The sequence below is a fragment of the Aquarana catesbeiana genome, linkage group LG02 (assembly GCF_042186555.1).
Source record: "Aquarana catesbeiana isolate 2022-GZ linkage group LG02, ASM4218655v1, whole genome shotgun sequence".
Classification (NCBI taxonomy): Eukaryota; Metazoa; Chordata; class Amphibia; order Anura; family Ranidae; genus Aquarana; species Aquarana catesbeiana.
The window spans coordinates 412,855,642-412,874,880 of record NC_133325.1 but is presented as its reverse complement, the minus strand read 5'-3'; the positions used below and the strand labels follow the sequence as shown (position 1 = coordinate 412,874,880).

Genomic DNA, 19,239 nt, shown 5'->3' with positions numbered 1-19,239 from the left:
TTACATAAAAAAGCCGCTAACTCTGATACCCTCCTGGCAGAGGATATGGCAACAAGAAAAAACAACTTCTTGGTCAAAAGGCACAAAGAAGCATGGCATAATGGTTCAAAAGGCTGTTTTTGCAAAACAGACAGAACCAAATTCAAATCCCATGGGCACACAGGTGGCCTGACTGGTGGATTTAAACGCAGTGCCCCGGAATGGCCTGGACTAGGGAATGAGAGGCAAGCAGTTTCTGAAAAAAAACCTTAGAAACTGGCGAAAAAACTGAGGTGCTCTCCATATGGGAGGGGTTATATAGAGGAGAAACTCTCCTTACAATTAGGGTTGCCAGTGTCCAACACCTGAAGGTGACTATCTAACCCATGATGTAATAAATAGAGCTCTGTGTCCCGTGATATATAAACAAGAAAAGCTAATTTTAATTATATGTAAACACATTCCCTCCCACCTATCCTGCCTACCCTGTGTATATATTAAAGCTCCAGCTCCCGACTATGTAAGGGAGCTCTCCGAATACAATAGCACAGTGGGGAGGATTCCTTCATCCACCATGCTTGTGTCCCCAATAGGTGTAGAAAGCCAGGGGTCCCACCACCAAACAACTTATGCGCTCACCTTTTGAGTGTATCTATAGGTCTCGTGCACTAAATCCTCAGCTTAGGGATCACTGATGGTATATGACTCTCCAAATACACAGGTAAGTGATGACATGTATAGGGTCCTTTTTTTCTTTTTTTTTTTTCTTTTTTTTTTTTTTAAGGGATCTTATTCCTTTCTGCTCACACAGAGGTAATACTCGGAAGAAAGTGAGTGAGTGTAATAATTAAGTTTTTTTTTTTTTTTTTTGATTATTTTAAGCCTTAAAGTGGTTGTTAACCCACTATAATATGATTATGCCATCCTCGCTGTTATATAAAGCTATGTGCCCCTGTGCTGTATAAAAAAAAGATGCAGAATATACCATATAGCAGCGGCTCACGTGACTCCTCGGCTAACAGCTATAGTGGGTGGGACTGAGCGCTGACGTCAGCCTGGTAGGAGTGAGATCCAAGGAGTTGCGCGAGTGCCAGGAGCCGCTCTGCTATACGGTATAATCTGCATCTTTTTTATACCGCACAGGGGCACATGACATTAAATAATGGAGGGGGTGGCATGATCATAGTATAAGTTTGATTGCACCAGGAGGGGAGAATTGTGGAGTGGACAGAGCTGACAGGCGGGTGGAGGAAGAGGACACAGGAGAGCAGGGCCGCGGCTGATGGAGGCACGTAAACTGACCATGGTGTCAGGGCTCAGCAGCCATGATAAACTGTGGTCAGTTTACAGAGGGGAGGGCAGGATCAGCCAGGTTTTTTTTTAGGTGATATGGATGACCGGGTTAAACAATACAAGTACTTTGCTGTATAACATTCTTTAGGGGAACAGGATCCATTTTTTTTTTCTCGGCTTTCCTACTTCTATTTGTTCTACTTCTCAATGCTGCTGGTTCATACATGTGCGTGGCGGCCGTGGTGCAGTTTTAAAGAGTCCTGTGCGATTTTTGGGTCCGGTTCAGGTGCGATTTGAGATAAAAATTTGCACCTGAATCACACCTGAACTGGTGAACAGAACCGCACCGGAATCCTGCACTGAAACTGCATATGTGTATGAACCCAGCTTAAGGCTTCCCCTAAATCCCAGAAAGTACTTGCTAGACTATGAACGGATTCCTCTGATGACCCTTTCTCTTTCATATTAAAGAGTGGCCCCGTTCCAACTCTTTTGGGGTCCCCCAGAGGCCCCCCCGCATTCCAATGGGGGTAGTTACACTTGCCTGCTCTGTGTAGTGGTTTTGCACAGAGCAGTCCAGATCCTCCTCGGGTCCCTCGCCGGTGCACCTGATCCCTCCCTCCTGTCCACACAAGCCAAACCGCTGCTCTGTGTGTTCATTCAAATGGGGAGCTGCGCCTCGGCCCCATTCCTCTCTCTCCTCATTGGCTCACTGACTTTGACAGCAAGGAGAGCCAATGGCGCCCCGCTGCTGTCTCAGCCAGTGAGGGGAGTCCCAGACAGCTGAGGCTCTCATGCAACATTGCTGGATCAAGACTGGGCTCGGTTAAGTATTGGTGTGTGTGTGTGGGGGGGGGGGGGGCTGCACACAGAAGGTTTTTTATCTTAATGCATTAAGATAAACCTTCTGACTTCAAAACCACTTTAGGACTGTTAAGTCTGTCTTTCTCTGGTTATCCTGAGTGGGCACAGTTATGAATAAGATGTTGCTACTCCTACCACTCCCGGGACCAGCCTCGTGCCATTTTTATGTCAGAAAAATAAATAGAATATTTGCATAGGGTGTTAGATGGAATACTCATGTCCACATATGTATCTTGAACATGAAACGGAACTGCATATTAAACTGGGCTGGCCAGATTTGAATGTTTCTGTAGGAATAGCAACATTATGATCTGAAGGCCTTAGTTAATCCTGAAACTAAAACGGGGTTTGTTTTCAGCTATCTCTTTCATGTATGGCCAATTTTTCGAAGCATAATGCACTTGCAACTGCTCTAAAGAATTCATATTTCAGATGCTCTTCATAGTTTACAATCCCTGTCTTCATGCCTACTTCTTTGCTAAGATGGGACCAGTCATGATGATAGGCCTAACGTGCTGCTTGTTTCATGATGCTAATTTCTTGTTTTTTAAGGCGCTGGCTATACACGGATCAAACATTGTTCAGGTCAGATTCAGAGCTACCAAAAGCATTTGCTTTAAGTCATTGCTGCTGCCAAAGGAGGTTCAATCAGCTATTAAAGGCTAAGTCCACCTTTCGTTTCATGTTACACCCATATTCAGGGTATAACATGTTACGAACAGACCAACCCCTGCACTTCCCCAATACCATGATACGAAAGGTGAACTCATACTTTCAATCCAATGAGTCTCCCCCCCCCCCCCCCCCCCCCCCCAAGTTCGAGTTTTTGTCAGTGCCTACTTGTTTGAGTACACAGGCTTGCTTCTCTACTGTACACTTCAGCTCTAACACTTTTGTTAAAGTACACATAGACATGAGCTGAGAGAGCAAAGACAATCTGAAGTAGTGCTAAGCAGGAAGTATAACCAAATAAAGTCCACAAGTTGCTAAAAAAATGGTTTCATGTAATGTGTCCACTAGTGGTGTTCAGAAAGAGCGTGACAACTTTGGATCCTGGTGATGGCATGATGCTTTTGGTGAATGCTTATTGCAGGAAACCATTTTCAGTGCCATGAACGTTTGTGGTAGGGTTGCCACCTCATCCCTTTAAAACTAAACACACATTAATTACACAGGTTCTGTGGCTGATTAAGGTGGTAATTAAACTAACTTGGCGCCTTATCTGCATTAAGTTAGTCTCAGAACTGGTGTAATTCATATGTGTTCAGGTGTAAAGGGATGAGGTTGCAACCCTAGTTTGTGGCTGTATTGTATATAAAATTGTCTTCACTCCTTTCACATTCATTATATATATATATATATATATATATATATATATATATATATATATATATATATATATATATACTTATTCTATATCTTTCACAAAAGTGAGTACACCCCTCAATTTTTCTAAATATTTTATTATATCTTTTCATGTGACAACACTAAAGAAATTACACTTTACATTGTAGCAAAGTAGTGAGTGTATAGCAGTGCAAATTTCCTGTCCCACCAAAATAACTCAGCACACAGCCATTAATGCTAAACCGCTGGTAACAAAAGTGAGTACACCCCTAAGTGAAAATGTCCAAATTGGGTCCAATTAGCCATTTTCCCTCTCTGGTTTCATGTTAGTCTTACAAAGTCTCAGGTGTGAATATGGAGCAGGTGTGTTACATTTGGTGTTATCACTCTCACTCTCTAATACTGATCACTGGAAGTTCAACATGGCACCTCATGGCAAAGAATTCTCTGAGGATCTGAAAAAAAGAATTGTTGCTCTACATAAAGATGGTCTAGGCTATAAGAAGATTGGCAACAGCATGAAACTGAACTGCAGCACGGTGGCCAAGACCATATAGTGGTTTAACAGGACAGGTTCCACTCTATACAGGCCTCGCCATGGTCTACCAATGAAGTTGAGTGGACATGCTCAGCATTATATCCAGAGGTTGTCTTTGGGAAATAGACGTATGTGTGCTGCCACCATTGCTGCAGAGGTTGAAGGGGTGGGGGATCAGCCTATCAGTGCTCAGACCATATGCTGCACACTGCATCAAATTAGTCTGCATGGCTGTCATCCCAGAAGGAAGCCTCTTCTAAAGATGATGCACAAGAAAGCCTGCAGTTTGCTGAAGACAAGCAGACTAAGTAAATGGATTACTAGAACCATGTCCTGTGGTCTGATGAGACCCAGATAAACATATTTAGTTCAGATAGTGTTAAGCCTATGTGACAACAATCAGGTGAGGAGTACAAAGACAAGTGTGTCTTGCCTACAGTCAAGCATGGTGGTGGCAGTGTCATAGTCTGGAGCTGCATGAGTGCTGCCGGCACTGGGAAGTTACAGTTCATTGAAGGAACCATGAATGTCAACATGTTCTTTGACATACTGAAGCAGAGCATGATCCCCTACCTTTGGAGACTGGGCCACAGGGCAGTATTCCAACATAACGACCCCAAACACACCTCCAAGGTGACCACTGCCTTGCTAAACAAGCTGAGGGTAAAGGTGATGGACTGGCCAAGCATGTCTCCAGACCTAAACCCTATTGAGCATCTGTGGGGCATCTTCAAATGGAAGGTGGAGGAGCGCAAGGTCTCTTAACATCCACCAGCTCCGTGATGTCGTCATGGAGGAGTGGAAGAGGACTCCGGTGGCAACCTGTGAAGAGCTGGTGAACTCCATGCCCAAGAGGGTTAAGGCAGTGCTGAAAAATAATGGTGGACACAGAAAATATTAACAATTTGGGCCTTTTCACTTAGGTGTGTACTTGCTTTTTTTGCCAGCGGTTTCGACATTAATGGCTGTGTGTTGAGTTTTTTTTTGAGTGGACAGCAAATTTACACTGTTATACAAACTGTACATTCACTATTTTACATTGTAGAAAAGTGTAATTTCTTCAGTGTTGTCACATGAAAAGATATAATAAAATATAGAGGTCGACCGATATATCGGCTGATATTTGGCGTTTTTTAATTAATCCGCATCGGCCGATTTGTGCTGATAAAAAAGGCAGATTATAACTTTCGCAACTTGCAAATGACTTCTGTAATGGAAGTTAATGCAAGTTGCCTGAAGTCTTCTGTGGAGAGCTCTCTCCTCTCTGGGCAGCCTGCCAAGTCTGAGAAAAGAAGCTAAAAAGATGCAATGGGGATTATTTACTAAGGCAAACTCACTTTGCACTACAAGTGCACTGCAATGCACTTGTAAGTGCACTGAAAGTGCATTTGGAAGTGCAGTCACTCTAGATCTGAGGGAAAGATCTGAAATGAGGGGAAGCTCTGCTGATTTTATCATTCAATCATGTGCAAGCTAAAATGCTGTTTATTTTCCTTGCATGTCTTCCTCATATCTACAGTGACTGCACTTGAAAGTGCACTTTCAAGTGCACTTGTAGTGCAAAGTGGATTTGCCTTTCATAAATAACCCCCATTGTTTCTACTTATCAATGGACTGAACTCCATGTGTAGAAGTTCTCTAACCATTTTAAAGACTAAATCTTTTCTGACATTTGTTGCTTACAAAGTAAAAATCCTGTATTTTCTGCTAGAAATTCACTTAGAACCCCCAAACATTATTATATATATATTTTTTAGCAGAGACCCTAGAGAATAAAATAGCGGTTGTTGCAATATTTTATGTCACACGGTATTTGCGCAGTGGTCTTTCAAACGCAATTTAAAAAAAAAAAAAATACACTAATGAATTAAAAAAAAAAAACTAAGCAGAAGTTTTGATTACCTGTTTTTGTGTATTTAATATTTAAGATATAGTGTTTTTTTTTTAATCTAAATTATACATACAAGTGAACTGATTGGAGGTTTGTTTTGTTTAATAAATGTAAGAAATTTTCCGTATCACTTATTACTTAAGGTTGCTTCCACAGTGGAGCGGGCAGGCGTTGACAGTAAAACGCTGCTAGTTTTAGCGGCGCTTTACCGTCATTTTAGTGGCGTTATTCGGCTGCTAGCAGGGCGCTTATAACCTAGCTAGCGGCCGAGGAAGGGGTTAAATGCGCCCGTGAAGCGCTGCTGCCGAAACGCTTTGCAGGCGCTTTGGCAGCGGTGCGCATTAATTTCAGTGGGCAGGAGTGGTGGAGCAGCGGTATACACCGCTCCAAAGATGCTGCTTGCAGGACTTTTTTTTTTTTTTTAACATCCTGCCAGCGCATCGCCTCAGTGTGAAAGCATTAGGGCTTTCACACTGAGACTGCAGGGGAGCCATTTTGCAGGCACTTTACAGGTGCTATTTTTAGCCAAAAGCGCCTGAAAAATGCCCCAGTGTGGAAGGGGTCTCAACTGTTAGATTTTATGAGATGAAGGGAAAAAAAAAAATCGGCCTAACATATCGGCCCAAAAAAATCGGCATCATATATCGGCCACCACGATTTCTAAATATCGGCATCGGCCAGAGAAAAACCCATATCGGTCGACCTCTAATAAAATATTTACAAAAATGTGAGGTGTGTACTCACTTATGTGAAATACTGTGTATATATACAGTAATGACTACATTTACAGTGTTAACTGATAAAGCTAATGTAGTTTTTTTGTAAATCTTATTTAAAAGAGTTCTATAGTCTCAGCATACAGTTTCATTTTTATAACCTCAGCATTGTAGTAACCGTTTAATTGTTTTTGATTCAGTATAAGATTAATTGAAAAATCCGCTTTCATGTTGTGAGTTTGGCTTGTCTGCTTGCCACCTCTTTTCACAACTTCCTGGATTCCCTAGATAATTTGCAGCTTCTCTCCTGCGGTTTTCTTTCAATTTCCAATGACTGCATACCCCAAGGTACCTTGCTGTGATTCCTATACTGACTCCATCTCCTCTCCGCACCACTGTATTTCAGAGGGCAGGAAATGTGTGACAGCAGTGCTTACAGATCATAGTAAATCTATGCAGCAGAATTCAAAGAAGTAAATGTGTTGCCCTTACCGTTTGGGCAAGCTCCTCCGTGGACTACTTGGGCGTCAAGTTGACCCCCTCTTACGCTTCCCTTTTCTCTGCCAACTACTACCCACTCTTGCGCACAATCACGGCTCTCATGGCTTCTTGGCGATTCCCTACTTTATCCTGGATCGGCCGTATCCATGCGGTCAAGATGACCATTCTCCCAAAGATTCTTTACTTTTTTTGAACCCTTCCTGTCCGGGTCCCTGCTTTCTATCTGCAGCTACTTCAGAACAGACTTCTCGCCTTCATCTGGGCACATAAACGCCCCAGGGTTTCCGGCTCTACTCTCTATGCTCATAGGTTACGAGGCGGGCTGGGCGTTCCAGACGTTGCAAAGTATTACCAGGCAGCCCAAATTTCCCAACTCTCCATGCTCCACGCAACTTCTGATATCCCCCTATGGGTTCTCCTGGAGGTACCCAATTGCGTGCCTGTCCCTATCTCGGCCTTATTGTGGCTACCCCCTAAAATGTGACCGCCTTCTGCCAGCCCCCTCATGACGCACAGTCTGAAATTATGGGACTCGATACGATACTTGGGCAAGCTTATGTCCCCATTCTTGCCGCTGCTTCCCCTCTTGAATAACCCTTTGTTCCCACCTGGCTTGGAATAACCCCACATTTTTTCATGGTGGCCTGCCCATGGGTTCTCCCTGGTTCGTCACTTTCTTCATACCCGCGCCTTTCCCAGGTGGTCCTCGTTTCAAGAGACCCATGAAGCTCCACCTGCTGAACTCTTCCGTTACATCCAGCTGTGACACTGGATAACTTCCCTCTGGCGCCTTGGCTCCTTTTCATATCAAATGACTGCCTTTGAGTCATTGTCCAGGTGCTCGCGGCACCATTTCCATGATCTACGCCTTACTAACTGCCTGCAACACTTCCACTACCCTTTCCTATGTGCTTAAATGGGAACACGACCTGTCCCCCATAGATCTAGCAGACTGGAGTAAGGCCTGGTCCAGCATAGCAAAATGCTCCTTTAACACTGCCACATTGGAGGCAGCCTATAAGGTCCTCCTGCGCTGGTACTGGGTCCCAGCCCGTTTCGCCAAGTCAAACCCATCATGCAATGACGGATGCTTTCGGGGTTGTGGTCAAAGAGGAGATGAACTGCACACATGGTGGTCTTGCCCCCGTCTTGTAGACTTCTGGTCAAGGGTCTTTGGCTTACTTTCCTCCCTATTTCATGTCCCCTTCCACAAAGACCCCAGATTTGCATTACTCCATTGCCCGTTTCCGGGCCTCTTCTCTCATCAACAGAAACTAGCTACATACTTATTTATCGCTGCCAAACGAACAATAGCGAGGGCTTGGAAAAAACCTTCTATCTCATTCGCAGAGGTGAAGAATACCTTAACGAGCCTTATGATCCACGAGTAAATGTCCAGCGTCCTCCACGACTCTCATGCCAAATTTCTTAAGGTGTGGGCCCCATGGTGGTCCTATGCACTCCCTAATCTAAATCCGACTAGTCCAGGACTGTGAATTTAACTTGAACTAGCCTCCAGCCTGGGGGACCCCCTTTTCTCCCTCCCATTTCCTCTCTTTCTGGGTCTCTCGCCCGCTGCTCTGTTCAACCCCCCCCCCCCGGTTGTGTATGTGTGTTTTTGTTTTTTTCTTTTCTTTTTTTTTTTTCTCGTGTTTGTCTCCCTCTTCCCTGTTCTGCGGACAACTCCGCTCCCCCTTATCTGCCTTAGCCCCTGGGTCTCGAGGCTCGGGCATAGTGCACTGACCCCTGGCCCTGACTGGCAGGTCAATGTCAGTTGATAATCTACACCCTCATAATATGTTTTTCTTATGGTTTTTTTTTTTTTTTTTTGTCCATATCCCCTGCGTGGGAATTTATCTGGTTTCTCCCTTTTTCATATTTCAATAAAAACATTGTACCAAAGAAGTAAATGTGCTGGCCTCAAGTTTATAAATTTCAAGATCATTCAGATTTCAGAGGAGTAGGCTACAAAGAATTGGAATACATAGTAAAAATGTGTATATACACCAGAGATCAAAATTGGAGAACAATTTATGAACACTTGATTTTTGTTCAGAAATAATGTAATCTTCCTTGCTCAGCATTTGATGGAATTCTTGTTGTGGCTATACCATGCTAATAGAACAGTGTTTTTCAAAATAACCAAGGCACTTCAACAAAACTTTTTTTATTTTGTAGAAAACACAATGTTCCAAAATAGAGAGCAGCCATAACTGTAGCACGACGAAAGATTACAACTTAAATTTCTGAAGGTTACAACAATTAGTAGGAAGTGTACAGGCCCTTGCTTTAAATGACTTCAGCACATCTGCGGCCACAGGACATCACTAGTCTCTCTCACTGCTCTGGTGTGATTTTTGTTGATTTTTGCTCCAGTCTCTTCCACACACTTTGGGTTCAGTCTTTCCCCAGTTTGAGAATGAACCTAATGTTTCCCCGTCTGACCCAAATAAATTAAACTTGCTTTCACTAAAGTGAACTTTGGACCAGTTCTCCTCTAGCCACACAACATGCTCCTCAACAAAGGTTAGTCTAGCCTTTTGGTTCTTTCTGCTAATGAGAGGTTTGGTCACTGCAGAGTGGGCTTCCAGTCCAAATTCTCTTAAATGGCGAGACACTGTATGACGAGACAGATTCTTACTTTGTCTGGTGCTGAACTGGCGAGCAATCGCAGCAGTGTTGCACCAATTGCCCATTGAGATTCTACGCATTATCCTGTCCTCCCTTGCAATTGTCTTTTGTGGACGACCAGCCTTCTTGGGGACTTGAATGCGTTTGTTGTAAAGATGCAATATTCTAGAAATCACAGATTTGGAATGATAAACTTCTTCTCTTGCTATGGTTGAAGGGTCATCTGGACAACCTGCTGCTGGAGGATTTCAGTCACTTTGGAATGGCTCACCATCTTGCAAAGTCAGTGAAAACTGGAAAGTTAAGCTGCCAGTTTAAATAGGTTTTGTCTGATAATTAACGGCTTACCGACCAGCTGCCATCATCATACTGTGGCAGGTCGGCACGATCCCGCGAACCGTCGTAGCTATATGTCGGCTTGCGGGATCGGGATAGCAGGTGCGCGCTGGCGCACAGCGGGGGTGCCGATGCTGGTGGCCGACGGTCGCGATGACCGCTGGCCACGAGCGAGCACGAGGGACAGAACACGGAAGTGTGTGTGTGTAAACGCACAAATCCGTGTTCTGAGAGCAGTGACAGATCGTGTGCTCCTATTAACTAGGAACCACGATCAGTCACTTCCTCTAGTCAGTCCCCTTCCCCTTCAGTTAGATTCACCTCCCAGGGAACACAGTTAACCTCTTGATCGCCCCCCAGTGTTAACCCCTTCACTGCCAGTGACATTTTTACAGTAATCAATGCATTTTTATAGCACTGATCGCTGTATAAATGCCAATGGTCCCAAAAATGTGTCAAAATTGTCCAATGTGTCCGCCATAATGTCGCAGTCATAACAAAAATTGCAGAATGCCGCCATTACTAGTAAAAAAAAATAAAAATAAAAATTCTGTAAATCTATCCCCTATTTTGTAAACACTATAACTTTTGCGCAAACCAATCAATATAGGCTTATTGTGTTTGTTTTTTGTTTTTTTCACAAATATGTAGAATACATATAGAATACATATCGGTCTAAACTGAAAAACCTTTTTGCTTTTTTTTTTTTTTCAAAATTGTCGCTTAGGTTTATTTTTTGCGCTATAAACAAAAAAATCAAATACCACCAAAAAAGCTCTATTTGTGGGAAAAGAATGTCAGTTTTTTGTTTGGATACAGCGTCGCACGACAGCGCAATTGTCAGTTAAAGCGACGCAGTGCCAAAACGCAAAAAATGGCCTGATCATTCAGCAGCCAAATCTTCCGGGGCTGAAGTGGTTAAGATCCCTGTTACACTGAGGCGCTTTTGCGCTAAATATAGCGCCTGAAAACTGCTTCCCATTCGTTTCAGTGGAAGCTTTCACACTGGGGCAGGGCAGTGCAAAAAAGTCCTGCCAGTAGCATCTTTGTGGCATGTTTGGAGTGCTTTTAAAAAGCGCCTCAAAAACCCCTGTCCATTGAAATGAATGGAAAGCATTTCAAAAGCGCCGCAAAATGACTCTTTTCTCCTGTTTTAGATCATTTCAAATGGGACTAAGCAGTGACCTTGAAATTTTAGGACATTGTAGTTCTCTAATTTTGATCTCCAGTGTATGAATTTTACATTATTGAACATAGATATACTTTAATAAATGTAGGGTTTCCAAACGAGTTTATTACCTCCTGCCATTACCTTTTTTCTTTAAAACACTAATGACTTGCATACATAGTTGCCGTAGAGCAGTGGTCTTGAAACTGTGGCCCAGGGGTCAGATGTGGCCCTTTGCTAGCTTTTATATACCCTTTCACACAAAGGCAGTTTTCTGGTGTTTTTAGCGCAATGTTTTTGTTTTGTTTTTTTTTTTTCATTTTTTATATAGTAAAAAAAAATCCCAGTGGTGAGTAAATACCACCAAGAGAAAGCTCTAGCTCTCTCATAACTATGATAAATGTTTCATTTGGGTATAGTGTTGCATGAGTGAGCAATTGTCATTCAGGTGGGTGAACCCACATCCAATTCACAATAGCAGGAGATTTTGACCTACTCTATGGAGCCGATTCACCTATCTCCGCTGCGGCTCTTTTGCAAATTAGCACAGGGGTCCTGTGCGTATTTTGGTTTGTTTTTCATGTCAAAATTCGGGCTGAAATTGGACCTGAAACGGTGAATGGGGACGCGCTGGTGGACCCCTGCTGTGAGCCGCATGCGAAGATAGTGTGAACTCGGCCTCAATATTTGACAGTGCAGAATACTTAAATTGCCTGGGTAGGAAGAAAGGAAAAGGGGTGCGGTATTGGTTAAAGCATGACCCGGCGTGTATTATTCAGTGTGGATTTGATTTAAATCACTGGTAAAAAAAAGGCTTGATTTTTAAGTGAACTTGATTTAAATCATAATTTTTAAAGGGCAACTGTCATCTTTGTCCTGCAGTGGCTCCTCCTCTGACCCGCTGTTGACTCACCGACAGTCCCATTCACTTTAATGGGACGGCTGGTGATGCGGCAGTGACACAACAAGGTGAGGGACTTGGCTGCAGCAGGTGAGTGGATGCCCGCTAACAGGCACTGTCATGATGGATCTGAAATGACAGATGCTCTTTTAAGTGTAAGGACTTACTCTTACTGGTAGATAGAATCTTTTAATATTTGCAAAAAATTAAGGTTTCCTATTTAGAATAAGCTGTCAGATTAGTAAAACAGCAACATCAGAACCTAAAACAGTTTGTAGTGTACATAGATTTGCAAAGCAGTGGGATAAAGGAATATTCCTGGACTTTATTTTTATATCATGGTTATTATGTAAATGCATCAATGCAGTGCATGTTATCTCATCTTGCAGAACTTGGATTAATTGAATGAGTTTACCAAAAATGTAAATTTTGCAGAATATACAGCCTCATGCTGCATAACTAAGCTCCATTTCATGCTGAAAAATAGATTGTGTGTGTGTGTGTATGTGTGTATATATATATATATATATATATATATATATATATATATATATTTAAGGTTATTAATCGAAACAATAATCGACCAACTAATCGATTATAAAAATAATCGTTAGTTGCAGCCCTAAAATATATATATTTATTTATTTAGAGGTCGACCGATATATCGTCCGGCTGATATTTGGCATTTTTTACTTGATCAGCATCGGCTGATTGTTCTGATAAAAAAGGCTGATTATTCAGGGTGACTTGCAAATGACTTCTGTAATAGAAGTCAATGCAAGTTGCCTGAAGTTTTCTTCTCTCCTCCTCTGGGCAGCCTGCCAAATCTGATGATAAGAAACATTTGTATCTCTTCTTGATTCTTTTATCAATGAGCTGAACTCCTAGGAGTTTGCAGTTTAACCATTTAAAGACTAAATCTTTTCTGACACTTGTTGCTTACAGGTAAAAATCCTGTATTTTCTGCTAGAAAATCACTTAGAACCCCCAAACATTTATTTATTTATATATATATATATATATATATATATATATATATATATATATATATATATAGAATTTTAGCAGAGACCCTAGGGAATAAAATGACGGTTGTTGCAATATTTTATGTCACACGCGGTGTTTGCACAGCTGTCTTTCAAACGCATTTAAAAAAAAAAATATAAGCAGTAAAGTTAGCCCATTTTTTTTCGTCCAAAAGTTTTGATTAACTGTTTTTTTTGTATTTAATATTTAAGATATAGTTTTTTTTTTTTTTTTGTTATCTAAATTATACATACAAGTGAACTGATTGGAGGTTTGTTTTGTTTAATAAATGTAAGAAATTTTCTGTATCACTTATTACTTAAGGTTGCTTTCACAGTGGAGCGGGCAGGCGTTGACGGTAAAATGCTGCTAGTTTTAGCGGCGCTTTACCGTCATTTTAGCAGCGCTATTCGGCTGCTAGCAGGGCGCTTATAACCCAGCTAGCGGCCGAAGAAGGGGTTAAATGCGCCGCTGTCGAAACGCTTTGCAGGCGATTCGACAGCGGTGCGCATTCATTTCAGTGGGCAGGAGTGGTGGAGCAGCGGTATACACCGCTCCAAAGATGCCGCTTGCAGGACTTTTTTTTTTTTTAACATCCTGCCAGCTCATCGCCTCAGTGTGAAAGCCCGAGTGACTGCAGGGGAGCCATTTTGCAGGCACTTTACAGGTGCTATTTTTAGCCCAAAAGCGCCTGAAAAACTCCCCATTGTGAAAGGGGTCTAACTGTTAGCTTTTATGTGATGAAGGGAAAAAAAAAAAAATCGGCCAAATATATCGGGCCAAAAAAATCGGCATCATATATCGGCCACGGCGATTTCTAAATATCAGCATCAGCCAGAGAATAACCCATATCGGTCGAATATATATATATATATATTATATATTCTGCACCCTGGTATTAAGGCACTACAAAGGTCTGAAACTGGCCTTAGAATTAGAACTCTTTGGGCTACTGAATTCTACCTACAGTCTTTAGACCCTCGCAGATTTGTTTTGGGGATGAGAAAATCTTCCCTGAAATCAGTGGGCTTCTTGGATTAGACCTATGTTGTTCCATCAAAAGCAGCGCGTGTTAGAGTTCTCGGGCTTCCTTTAGCCTTTTCAGCCCACAAGAAGAGATTTAATCAGTGGGCATCTGAAATGGGCTGATCCTTGCTGCTTAGCAGAAGTCTGTCCTCAAAGGAGTTTTCAAACTTTTTTGGAAAACCTGTGTGGCAGGTATAGACATTCCCTCTTCAATTTTGCAGGTCAGTGAGAGCATTAGCTTTAAAACTTAGTTATTTGAGACTTATTTGTCATTTATCCTTGCTCTATATTCTGAATTTTCTGTCAAAATTTGGCCCCTTTCACACGGGCGAACCGATTTTTGGGTCAGCCTTTTCAGTTGGATTCGATTGGACCCTCCAGTCTCCTCTATGGAGCAGCGGGTGTCAACGGTGTAAACTATTCTCTGTAGTTTGTAAAACCATAGCAGGAAATGTGCCTAAAATATGATCCAAATCCTAATGCAGCCTCCCTATATGTCTCCGATTGGCTGCCAGGTCTAAGGCAGCTAAGAGGTTAAATGAAAAAAAAGAACTCCTTTTCCCATCCACACACTGTGTAGAGGGGGGGGGGGGGGGGTGTTCCCTGCCTGCTGAGCTATTGTATCCCTGCCATCAGAATACAGATCAGCGCTGCAGGCAGTGCTGATTAAGCAGGGTGGTTGTACAGAAGTCGTTTGGTAGATTGACTTTTGTACCACGTCCCTGCCCATACATGGATCGAAAGTCAGCTGGTCCTTCTCAACCGGCTGAAATTCGATCCATGTATGGCTAGGTGTTTCTGAATGTCAGAGACTGACTTGTGTCTCTTCCTGCTTGGCTGCTCAGGCACCTGATGCTGTCGCAAGGGGTTAAGTCTTCAATCCCACACACGTTTAGAGAGATTGTAAAGGCATAAGGTTTTCTTTCTTAATGCATTAAGATAAAAATCCTTCTGTGTGCAGCAGCTCATCTCGGCCCACCTACCACTTTCCTGAGGTCCCTCTCTTTCCAGTGATAGCTGAGTTTCTTCTTTCCTGAATGGCTGAGACGCAGCAGAGGCGCCATTGGCTCCCGCTGCTGTCAATCAACTAGCCAATCAGGGAAGAGAGGGGGCTGGGTCGGGACTCTGTGTCTGAAGCTGTATGCTGTGGTGTCACTGAATAGGAGGGAGGGGCCTGGAGCACAGAAAAGGGATCCGAGAAGAGAAGGATCCGGGCTGTTCTGTGCAAAACCACTGCACAGGGCAGGTAAGACCTCATGTACACTGCTGCTGGTAAACGGATGTTTAGGAGCAGTTGGGCGTTTTTTTTTTTCAGCTGCCCTTGAACTCTCCTGTTATCTATCAGTACATGTACACAGGGTTGTTTATAGTCATTTCTAGGCAGTTGAGTTTAGAAGCATTTTTTTGGAAACGCAGAAGGATGTAGCTATATAATGTAAACAGTCAGCAGCCAAGAAGGAATCCACACAGGGAAAATCCAGATGGATAACCCAGGTGCAGGAAACGATACACCAATAAGTGAATAAATCCACCACCCAATGCGGGTTGCTACGCTCACCTCAGCGACTGACCCCTCTGCCACAGAAGGTCAGACATGCCTTTTTCCCCCACTAACCCGGGGATAGGGTGTGAAGGATGACTTGTCTCAGCTACTGAAGGACTTGTACGACATCACAACGGGCTCGGTAATCCCCGCTGTGTTCTGACTTGTGGCCGAAGCCGCCATATGGATGTTGTATAACTCGTTCAGTGGCTGAGACAAGTCATCCTTCACACCCTATCCACGGGTTAGTGGGGGAAAAAGGCATGTCTGACCTTCTGTGGCAGAGGGGTCAGTCCCTGAGGTGAGCGTAGCAACCCGCATTGTGGTGGTGGATTTATTCACTTATTGGTGTATTCTCCTTCTCTTTCTTCTTGGCTGTGGACTGTTTATATTATATATCTACATCCTTCTGTTTATAATACTTATGGACATTTTTTAATATTTATGCGCTGCACCTTCTTGACATTATACTGCTGTTGGGCCTTAGAATTTCGCAGGTGTTCAGCTGGCGTAGTTTCCTCTAGTAGATATTCAGGTTTGCGCTGATTTGTATTTGTCTATTTTTTTGGAAAGCAAACAAAGCGTTCAGAACCGATGTTCAGAGGCATTTGAAACGCTAAATGCCTGTAACCACGGTAACTTGCTTTTAGCCAAGTTTCGTTTACAGGCGTTTTTAAATTTGACTATGGGGGGGGGGGGGCTTCTAAATGCAAACGTGGCATGTAAACGCAGCAAAACGGACGTCTTAAAACGTTGGTTACTATCTGTCAAGTTAAGTCGTTCAGGGGAGGCGTAAAATGTCCTGTGTACATTAAGCCTAAGTATAACATGTTTGCTATTTTTATAGGGGGGGGGGGGACAAGCCTTTACATTCACTTTTAGGCCCCTTTCACACTGGGGTGGCGCCGGCGGTAAAGCGCCGCTGTTGTTGGCGTCGCTTTACCGTCGTTATTCGGCGTAAAACCGCCCCGCTAGCGGCCGAGAATGGGTTAAAAACCACCACAAAGCACCTCTGCAGAGGCGCTTTGCCGGCGGTATAGCCGCGTTGCCCCATTGATTTCGATGGGCAGGAGTGGTGTATTCACCGCTCCGAAGATGCTAGCAGGACTTTTTTTCCCTGTCCTGCTAGCGCACCGCTCCAGTGTGAAAGCCCTCGGGGCTTTCACACTGGCGAGACAGAAGCAGCGGTTTTGGGTCGGTTTGCAGGCGTTATTATTAGCGCAATAGCACCTGCAAACCTCCCCAGTGTGAAAGGGGCCTAAAGTCTACAAACTTGCACTAGACTTCCTCTCTGCGCTCCTGATGTATATAGTGTGCTTAAAGTGGAAGTAAATTTTCTCTGCTGACATTTGCCTATAGGTAAGCCTATAATAAGGTAGTGTAAATATCTCCTAAACGTGTACTGTTTAGGAGATATTTACATTACATGCTGCCAGTGACATCACATGCGTTCTGAAGGAATGGCCATGGGTGCCCTTCCTTCTGAGCCCTGTGCCATGCTCCTCCGTGCATGTATGGGAGTGACGTCATCTTGGCTCCGGCCAGTCACAGTGCTGGAGCCCGAGAACCCAGCAGGAACTCCAGGGAAAATGTCAATAGTGTGCTGGCGTCGCTGGAACTGCTTTGTTCTAAGGTAAGTATTTCATAATGAGCTAGTATGTGATGCATACTAGCTCCATTATGCCTTTGTCTTGCAGGGTTTGTTTTTTTGTTTTTTGAGTTTACAACCTCCTTTTAAGAGGTTTTTATAAAATTGGGGGGGGGGGGGGGGGGGGGGAGTTGTGATTTTTAACATGCGACACTGACGTGTGAATGTGCAAGTCCAGTTGTCAAAATTTCACTTCTACCACCTGATTTATCTGGACAGCTGTCATTTCTTCGCTACATAAATTGCAGCTACTCGTCAAATCTGCCTTCAATGATGCAACTATCCTTTTTCAATTTTTAGGTTTAACGCTTTTAGGCAAGGTTCTCTATTTAAAAAAAAAACTAATATATATATATATATATATAAAATTATATAATTTTTTTTAATTTTGTGGTGCTTCAGCACATGTCTTCAAGTTCAAAATAACAGTGACTTTTAAATAATAAACTAGTTAGTGTCTGCAACAACTCATGTGGGAATGCTGACTTGTGTAGACAATATGGTCATAATTATTAATGTAGTGTAAAACGTGCTATTATTAGCTTTATGTCTGAATACACTGCTGGAAAAACACTATAATTCTGATACTTTAAATGAATTTTACTGATTTTTTTTTTTTTTTTTTGCACAAGTTTTTAAATGAAAGGTCTTGTAAATGGTTAGAAATATATCTGCTGTTTATTAATATGGATCTTTGCCTCAAACCGTGAATACATTTTGATGAATACACTCCGTTCTTTTAAAGTCACTTGGTCTGACCCCTGTTTGTCTCAAGGTAACTTTAAACAGGAAGTGTTACAGTGGTGCTGATTGATCACCTCATCTGCCAATGGTAGCTGAGCAGTGTCCTCAAATAACAAGCAGCAGCAAATAGGGCAAGAGGAAAGGCGGGTGTTGGTGTCGTGTAGCAAGCTAGATTGAATGCCTTTGACTGTTAAAGTGGAAGGAGGCTGCAGGATTTTTTCATTGGAGTCTTGGGAGTTTTTCACATAGACAGGGGTCAGCTGAAAGACAAAGAAAAATGGCGAGTAGTTTGCAAGGAGAGCAGATTCTGACTGTTGGGTTTGAGAAAAGGATATTGCACAGTATCTTCCTTGCATGTCCTCATGCCTTTGTCCTTTTTTCTCTTTCCCGAGAGGGGGGAGGGCTGGTGAGAGTGAAGCTGAAGGGAAAAAAATATAAGTGCTTGAGCTGAGCCGTGGTCTTGTGAAATGAGAATTTCCTGAAATTTTGCAGTGGCACTGGTAAGTTCTGTTTTGTATTTTTGTGCAAAAAAGTAAATATTGCATGCTGTTTTTCCCCTTTTACTCTGAGAAATCCAAGTTTGTACTGTCTAAGAAAATGGCCCCTTGCATTCCTGGCATACCTTCTGCTGCACCTCTTGTATGTTAGAGTGTGGATTTTCTTTTTTCATTTTACACTTGGGTTGATATGCAGAGATAATAAACCTGTACAAGTTCACTTTATAATATGCTAGAGGAAGCAGTGTTAAAAATATTATTATTCTGTAGTTTTATTTGGGTAAGATCATGTGAAATGCAAGTGTGAATGAAATTGTGTGTGTTCACATATGTATATGTACATACACAATATCTGAGTACACATTGGTGCATCCTGTAGATTTGTTTTTTTTCAATATTCTGACTGAACGCACCATCTGTTTAATTGGGCAAAATTACTTTTGCTCAATTTTGTCTTTTACTTGAAATCATATGTTTAGGACATGGGTGTCTTTTCCAGGAAAATTCATACACAACATGCCTTTAAGTAATTTCCTGATATACAGAACAGCTGTTACTTTAGCTTGGAATTCCAGTGAAAGACACTTTAT

The 19,239-nt window shown here is 42.6% G+C and overlaps 1 protein-coding gene across 6 annotated transcripts in view; it reads left to right on the top strand.

The window, feature by feature from the left end:
• NFYC (nuclear transcription factor Y subunit gamma) overlaps nucleotides 1-19,239 on the top strand; it is a 104,444-nt gene that overhangs the window by 17,172 nt on the left and 68,033 nt on the right. For 2 of the 6 annotated variants that reach the window (XM_073615421.1, XM_073615419.1), the window contains exon 1: nucleotides 18,310-18,652. The exons of the other annotated variants lie outside the window; for them this stretch is intronic. The gene's annotated coding sequence lies outside the window, so the exon portion shown is untranslated. Of the gene's footprint in view, nucleotides 1-18,309; nucleotides 18,653-19,239 lie in introns of those variants that run through there. 6 annotated transcript variants of the gene reach the window in all.